Consider the following 8207-nt stretch of genomic DNA (forward strand, 5'->3'; position numbering starts at 1 on the left):
TCCTAAGCTCCAATCCCATCACAATTCATCAAACCATACCATGTAGCAAAATCAGTTTAAGTTATTTGTTGGAAAAAGAGATCAGGAGATGTTAAGATTATGTCCCCAAAGAGGCTCATTGTAAGAGACATGGTTTTTTGGTTTGTTTGTTTGGGGCTTTTTGTTTTTGTTGTTTTAAACAGGAAGCAAAGGGCACATTGGATGGAAACATAATTTATTGTTTAGGATTAGGAAACCACATAAGACATTGTTTGCTCCTAACCTAACTGTCAGGAAAAAGACAATCAGTTAAGCCTGGGGGCTTAGGATGAAAGAAAAGCACCAGAAACAAATGGCTTCATCACGGAAGAATTTCTCAGCAGTTATGTTTTCACTTATTGTACAGCTATAAATAAATATATGACATCTTTGTTGTTTTTAAAGCACCTATTTCATCTCTGGGCCTCAGTTTATTCATCTGTAAAATGAAAGAGTTGGACTAAATGACCTAGAAGGCCCCTTCTAGTTCTTAATTTTATACTCCTGATAGAAATGCTTATTGAGCTATATAGACATATGTGCATATACATGTATACCTGTCAAATACAAATATATGTACTTTACACATACATAGAGAGGACCTATGATTTTCTTCTTGTAAGCAACTCTTTTCTTCATTGACACATATCGGCATGTTATAGTCTCAGAAAGTTTTCTTGGCATTCTGAAAAGCTGACTTGCCTTATTATCAAAGAACCAGTATAAGTAAAAGATTTGAATTAGGAACTTCCTGGCCAGTTCTTGGTACACTACACCTGCTTTTCTAAATACCTCATAGCACTAGATTCTTAAACAAAGATTTTCAGGCATAAGACAGAGAGGTTGTTTTTTTTTTTTTGTTGTTGTTGTTGTTTTGTTTTGTTTTTTTCTTTTAAGGAATGGGTTGGAATAAAGGACCTCTAAGATCTGTTCAACTTTGCTATTCTAGAATTCTACAAAATCTCTTTGAAAGGAAAAAAAATAGGCACACAATAAAAATAATCACATAAAATTATGATATAAAATATCTTTACTGTGTTTATGTACATTAATTTCCAATTTCAATAAAGATATTTTATTCATTTTTATTATTACTGCTCTCTTTATCTTCATCATTCTCCTTTATTGTCTTACTAAAAACTGATTACAGTCTGTGTTTCTTTTATACAAGCCACTTTAGGGGGAGGGGTATAAAGCAGCAAGGTGGTGGGACAAACACATTTTCATTTCCATGTACCTGTCATACATAGACTATAAGTTACCTAAGGGCAGGGGGAAATACCTTCATTGTCCTTTAAGTTTTTTCCCAACATGTCTTCCTTTAATATTTCCAGGGCAGTACTTTTCATTGTAAACTGTTAGCAACTGAGAGGAAATACATAGGAAACTGAATCTAAATATCCTTCATTCTTGGAGAGATGTAACATAGTAGACATGATTTTCTCTCATCTTTAGTGCATGCAAAAATTATTCACAAAATTATTTCCTGAGAGACCAGGATTATAGTTTCTGCTTTGATACTAACTAGTTTTTCTTGGCCAAGTCACTAAATTTCTAGGCATTTCCTTATCTGTATAAGAGGGAAATTGAACTCAATTATGGGTCTAAAACTAGAGGGGACTTCAGAAGCTATTCAACGACATCATTTTGCAGATAAGGAAACCGAGACCCTCAGAGACTGATTTGTTTAAGGTTTCATAAGTAGTCAGCATCAGAGACAGGTTTTGAACAAGGATTCTCTGACAACCAGCTTTCTTTCCCCCATATCACACTATCCCTCACTCTCACCCACCTCTGCAATTATGTGAATACTGTTTAAAAGCAATGGCCTTGTTTTTGATTTTTAATTTATTTTCTGACAATAAGCACCCAAATCAATCAGTCAATAAGCATCTACTTTGTACCTAAAATGGTAAAGCACTGTGATGTCTTTTCTCCTTTCTTAACTTTTATTTATTTTAAATTCCAGATCTACAAGAGTAGATCTGGATTTCTTTTAGCAGAAGATAAATAAAAAGCAATGCCATACCTCGGAGTTTCATGTGCTTTGTGTTTCCTATCCCCGTGAGTGGAGCTGCGTCTTGCACATAGTAGGCATCTAATAAATGCTTGTGAAATTGAACTGGATTTGTGTTGCTGATAAACAAAACCAAGCCCAGGAATGGCAGCATTTCCAGCTCCTACATAATGCATCTGTCTTTATGTCTTTCTTTTTCTGGGGTTCCTGCTCCTTTCCCCCACTATCCTTATCCCTGAAAACAAAGCTTCACCACTCTGAACGGATGCCTTTTTTTTTTCCGCTTCGACTAATGTCTTTCAGACAGACGCCAACACCAGAACCCCAAATGATCAGAAGCAGAAACCTTGAGAAAGAAGCTGCAACCCACTCTATTCCCAAGACTGTTTCCACAAACGCCTCTAAGTTTCACAGGGTTACAAAGGAAAAGGGAAACGAGCTTAATTCCCTCCTTGGGATTCCCTGCCCATTCATCTGATAAAATCAAACAAATAACCAGAACAACAAAGGGCACCGTGACCCAACTAGGTTTTCTTTCAAAAGGCGCGCGCGCGCGCGCGCACACACACACACACACACACACACACACACACACACACACACACACACACACACGAGGGAAGCGTACTAGCAAACGACGCAGGTTACAACGAAAACCACTGAAGAGACATACCCTGTCCTTCTAGTCTTTTGCGCCAGGCACCTTGTAGATCCTTAAATTTCACCAGAATTTACGAAAAGCATATCCAGAGTGTCAGCCACACATAGTCCTCCTCTGCCGGTCAACCTCAGCACCCACTCATCTTCCCCAGGATACCCACCTCTCCCAGCTCCTCGCCTCTCGGAGAGCCTCCTGTACAGGAAGCTTCATCCAACTTCAGTTCCCAGTTACATCTCTCACCCGTCCCGTCCCCTTCCCTGGCATATTCCCCTGGCCTGGCAGCATCATTAGACGTGGAGCTCGAGAGGTTCCGGCGCCAGGACATTCTTGCAGGCGGCTCTCCCCCGCATCCTCCAACCCCCACCTCCCAAGTAAAGAAAGCGCGTAGGGGGAGAAAAGAGAAAGGAAATCGTACCTCTCCAAAATGCCGACGGAACTTTCGGGACGAGCAGCAACAGAACTTTAGGCGGAAACCACCTGTCGCTACTTAACTTTTCCTCCGTCCGCCTCTCTCTGCTCCCGAAAGTACCGCAGTCCCCCCGGGGTTCCCAGACGTCCTCAAAAGTTCTCTTTCGCCATCCCTCCAACTCCCCTTTAGCCACTTCGTCCACTGTTGCCAACTAGGAGTCTCTCTAGCTCGCCTGCTCTGCTTTCCCCTCCCTGTTTGCCTTCTTCCCCAGCTGCATGGCTGCCACACGAAACCCTTGAATCGCCACCCGCATCTTCTCCGCCTCCTTGTATCACAGGAATAGCCCTCAGCTTCTCCCAGAGGAGAAGGTTCCCAAACGTATCCAGATTACAAGAGAAATAACAGAAACTACCGAAATAAAATAAAATGTAAAAAAAAAAAATCTTCAACCTTCCAGCTTCAAAGCAAGGAACAGAGGTATTAGGCAGAATAGGAGGTATTCCAAGAGAGGTTTGTTTTCTCAAGGATGTAAAAGGAGCTCGGGGGCGGAGGGAGCACTTACCTTTCTATAGCTGAAAAGCCTCCTCCAGCCAGGTTCCCTCCTCGCTGTACTTTGCAGCACGCTGTCCTTTCTGGGTTGCCGCCGCCGCTGCCACCGCTGTCAGGATCCAGCGGCAGCGGCGGGACCAAGCCAGCTGTGAAAGCGCTCGCGCTGCGCCTCTGTCAGTCTCGTGGCACCGGCTCTAGGCTTTGGAGCAGTAGCCGCGACAGGCAAGGCAGGCAGCTGCTGCTGCTGTTGCTGCTGCTCCTGCTGCTCCTGCTCCTCCTCCTCTTCTAGCTGCAGCCAACGCTTCTGTCAGTATCCTGGAACAGCGGCACTAGCGCGACCGTTCCCGGCTTGTGCCGCGGTTCGGGTCTCACTGCTGCGGTGCCGACCGGAGTTTCTGCAGGGCTATGGGGACTAGAATGTGCAGCAAGGGCCCGGATGTCTGCGGTCGGCTTGCTTGCTTCCCTCTCTCTTTCTCTGTCTCTCTCTCTCTCTTTCCCTTCCCTCTCCCTTTCTCCTCCCTCTCTCCCTCCCTCCCTCGCGTTCTCCCTCTCCCTGCTCGCCCTTTCACACATGCACTCAGCCTCCTCCTCTGCATCGCTTAATTTATATTTTGACAGAAACTGTTGCTGGGTGGGAAGCTTTGTAGAGGAGGGGGAAGATTGGGAAAGGCGGGTGAAGGATGGGCGGGAATTAGGGGCTGGGGGCGGGTGGGGGGGCGACTGGCGTGGAGAGGGGAGCCGAAGGCGGAGAGAGACACTATCCGCTCATTGCTATTTTTCCCCCTCCTCCAGGATTTAAAGGGACAGTCTTAGGAAGAGGCAAGGGGCGACCCCGCTGTTTCTCCCGGTCTCCAGACGCCATCTGCGGCCAAGCCGGACCCGCCTGGAGACAGCAGAGGAGACTGTGTGCTGAGGGTATTTTTAGGTCACAGCGGCCCAGGACACATTAAGGAAGAGAGATCTTGGCTCGGTTGCCCTGAGCTTAGCTATTTTTGCAAAGTCCGATTGGGGAAGGAAATAAAACAACTTCTTAGCAACTGTTTCTTTTTCTTTTCCTTTTTCTTTTCCCCCTCTAACAGAGAGTAGGGTGGGAATGGTGGGGGTGAGAAGTTTCCCAAATGTCGCTTAAAAAACCGATGACGGAGAACCATCTTCCAAAATCCGAGGAACCATCTGCTTTTCAGGACACCCAGGCGTGGGGATTCTAAAAGCCTTTGCCCCTGCCCTTGGAACCTTTTCGGACTTCAAGTTTCCCTCAACCCTCTTCCATGGTTCCAAAACCAGCCAGTCTGTTCAGGGTAGGACAATGACAGCTCAATCTTTCTGAGGCGAGTATTTAAAGCGTGCCCTCGAAGGTAACCAATCAGCTTGACACGTGGGCTCTGCCTGGGGAGAGGGAGGGAGAATCAGCTCGGCCCTTACACCCCGCCCCTAGCCCCACGGCCCCACAGTTCTAGACGCACTAGATAACCCCCGTGTGATCCCATAAACTAGGAGCCCTGAAGGACACGGGGAAAGGTCCGGAGGGAGAGGAGAGCGAAATTCCTAAACGCCCCCAAGTCCTCCGGGCGGAGGCGGGCGAAGGCCAAGGAAGGACGACTGTTAATGGACCGCGGGACCGAGGTGACTGCCGCCTTTGTGACGTCGCTCTGGACGTTCCATCTAGGAATGTTCAACCTTTCTTCGAATGGTCCAAATTTTCTGCTTATATTTTTTTTGCAAACCCTGCTTCTGCTACTGCAGCATTGGGATCCCACCCTTACGATGGCCCCAGTGTGGCAAGTTTCACTAAACTCTATATGCTGGAGGTTTATCTATAAGCCAATCTATATGGGAGGTTTTCTAAAGGTACACCGGAAAGTTTGCCATTCCTATATTATAAATAGAACAAATTTCGGAGAGGAGAGAAAAGGAATTCAGAATTTCTACCATCTAGTCTCTTCCTCTACTTTCCCTTGTCTAAGGATGTGGTTTTCTTTTAAAAGAGGGGAAAGGGAACAATTCTCCATAGAGTGATATTTATTAATCACTTACTATATTCAAGACACTGTAATAGGTGCTCCCGGTGAGGAATGTAGCAGAACATAGGGGACTATAATAATATTATTAAAGAATGTTATATTTCATTTATTTAGAATGCTGCTGCCTAAATTAAAGGATCTCTATTCATAAATTTTGATTATAAAAACTTAAAGTTTATTTTTATCATTCACTCATTGGTGCCAACTGTTCCAGAACACTTAGGCTTAAGTAATTTGTCAAGTGATTTGAAGAAGCTGAATAATATTTACTTTCTGGATTTTTTTTCTTTGCAAGGAAGATATGGGGAGGAAAGGGAGAAAGACGGAAAGGGGGAAAAGAAGGAAGGGAGGGAGAAAGGAAGAAAGAAAGGAATGGAAAGAGGCAGAAAAGCGGGACAGAGGGAGAAAAAGATGAAGGAGGGCAGAGGAAAGAAATAAAAGAAGTTCTGGGAAGGACATGGAGGTTGAAGTTTAAGTATTAAAAGAAAATACATTCATAACTTTTTGTTATTGTTCAATCATGTACAGTTCTGGACTATGGCATGCCAGTACTGTTCATAAGGTTTTCTCAGCAAAGATACAGTAGCAGTTTGCCATTTCCTTCTTCAGTGGATTAAAAGCAAACAAGGCTAATTGACTTGCCTGGTAGCTAGTAAATGTCTGAAGTCAAATTTGAGCTGGGATCTTTCTAACTCCTAATGTTCTAGCCACTGAGTCACCCAGCTCCTTCTGTTCATAGGACAGAGTATGGATGTAACTTGAAGTCATTTTGGTTTGACCTTTCCTAAAAAGTATTCTTTTGTCTATGACTCTTATTGTACATTCACTGTATTTGAGCCAGGAAGAGGCTTTACATGTCCCTTGGAAGGGATAAGGTTTTTTGTTGACTAGATAATGAATGTCAGGTTTTGGAATTTCTAGAGCACACAGTTGGCAAAGTAATCTTTATTGTACACAGAATTGGGAGCACCTTGCTCCCAATAAAGTAAGTTATCTTTGCTCTGAAAATCAATTTGGAATTAAAGAAGAAAACAAAACTGGCCAAGTACAAGTACCAGCATTAACACCATGCAGCTAGAGTTAAAAGATACATATGTCCTTATTTTTCTTTTAATAATTTATACTTGGACTTTTCTCCCCTGGGAAATGTATTTTATAAAGGTTGTTCCATGTTTTGGGGGAAGTATCTGTCAAGTATTATTTTGAGTCAAAAAATATCAATACATTAAAAATCTTAATTTTGGGGAAGGTAAATGAAGAAGGTAGGTTGTCTCTCTCTCTTTGGTGCCTGAAAACCAGTGTAATTACTGAGGGCATTGTTGAATTAGCAGATATAATCCCTCCATTCCAGAAGTGTAACTCCTTTACTTTCCCGAAGGGATGAGGATAATCTTTATGAATGAATTGAAAGTTCAAGTCAGTCTGATAGGGTCAAGACTGATATTATGAAAATTTTTCTTTGGGTAGAAAAAAGTTTCATCTATGGAAAGAATATTTTTCCCTTATGAAAAGGGATAATTTGGATCATTGCATCATTTCTTCCTTCAAGTCAGAGAGCTTGAGAGTTTAACAAATTTTGCTTATGGTCAAAGTTCAGAGCTGCAGGCATTTGCACACCTTTATATGACCTCAGAGAAATCAAAGAACCTATGACAATTCAATCTCTCTCATGTTATTAACTCAACTGTCCAAAAATTGGCAAGACCAGAGTGGAATTAGCAAAAGTCCTCAACTGTAGAATGTTTTTTAAAAGAAAGAAACATTTTATTATTTTCATTATAGTACAGTAACCTAAACTAAACTAATAATGCGTTTTCAGGTTAGGGGTTCAGAGAGCCTGCAACAATGAAACTGCAATAATGAGGCTGATACTCATTTGTAATTAGCTTCCAAATAACTGAGTGTTCTAAAGTGCTTAAAAACAATAAAGGGATGTAAAAGATACATGGACACGTATGATGGGAAAAGGAGATGGGCCAGTGGGCCAGGCATGGAGTGATAGTGTGGGATAGCAGATGGGCAGCTCCCCTGTTACCAAAGTGTTCACAAAATAGTTGAAGAACCATAAGAAGAGACCTTGTGCTTCCAGAAGATTCTTTTTGGAGGTTTTCCTTAAAGACCTGAATGTGAATTGCTTAGGGTTATGTGGGTTGCAATCTGCTTTGGTAGAGGAAATACCTACACTGATGAGCCCTTGGATCTATGACAGTATCCAAATTAAACATGATGGTATTTTCTTGTCTTATAATACTAATGTGTATTACCCAGCATTTTTTTCAGAGCTAAACTTCAGTGATCAAAAACAGATGAAATTTTACAGTAAATTTTGTTTTTTACCCATCTGGGAATTAGTCCTAATACTGATCCACTTCAATACTGTTAAAACGGTGAGCTCAGGAAGAAAAAGAAAACCGGCCTTGAGGAAAAACTCATGAGTTAGGCTACAAAGATCTGCCCAGCTCCCCTCATTCTCTCCATTTCCTCCTGCCCACGGGTATGCAGAGAGTGAGCTATCATCAGTGCCCAGCCCAC

General features: G+C 42.8%; 1 protein-coding gene and 1 long non-coding RNA gene across 7 annotated transcripts in view; both read right to left on the reverse strand.

The window, feature by feature from the left end:
* ZBTB7C (zinc finger and BTB domain containing 7C) overlaps positions 1 to 4148 on the reverse strand; it is a 553406-nt gene extending 549258 nt beyond the window's left edge. For 4 of the 6 annotated variants that reach the window (XM_074279330.1, XM_074279331.1, XM_074279333.1 and 1 more), the window contains exon 1: positions 3668 to 4147. The gene's annotated coding sequence lies outside the window, so the exon portion shown is untranslated. Of the gene's footprint in view, positions 1 to 3667 lie in introns of all 6 variants that reach the window. The other 2 variants (XM_074279336.1, XM_074279335.1) reach the window with 1 other exon arrangement.
* A 91-nt stretch (positions 4149 to 4239) lies between these two features.
* Positions 4240 to 5251, reverse strand: LOC141549635 (uncharacterized). Its single transcript, XR_012484404.1, has 2 exons — positions 5118 to 5251; positions 4240 to 5040 (listed from the first exon to the last, which is right to left on the reverse strand). It is a non-coding gene; the product is annotated as an uncharacterized LOC141549635 (long non-coding RNA).
* Positions 5252 to 8207: the final 2956 nt, after the last annotated feature.

Source organism: Sminthopsis crassicaudata, chromosome 1, assembly GCF_048593235.1.
Source record: "Sminthopsis crassicaudata isolate SCR6 chromosome 1, ASM4859323v1, whole genome shotgun sequence".
Classification (NCBI taxonomy): domain Eukaryota; kingdom Metazoa; phylum Chordata; class Mammalia; order Dasyuromorphia; family Dasyuridae; genus Sminthopsis; species Sminthopsis crassicaudata.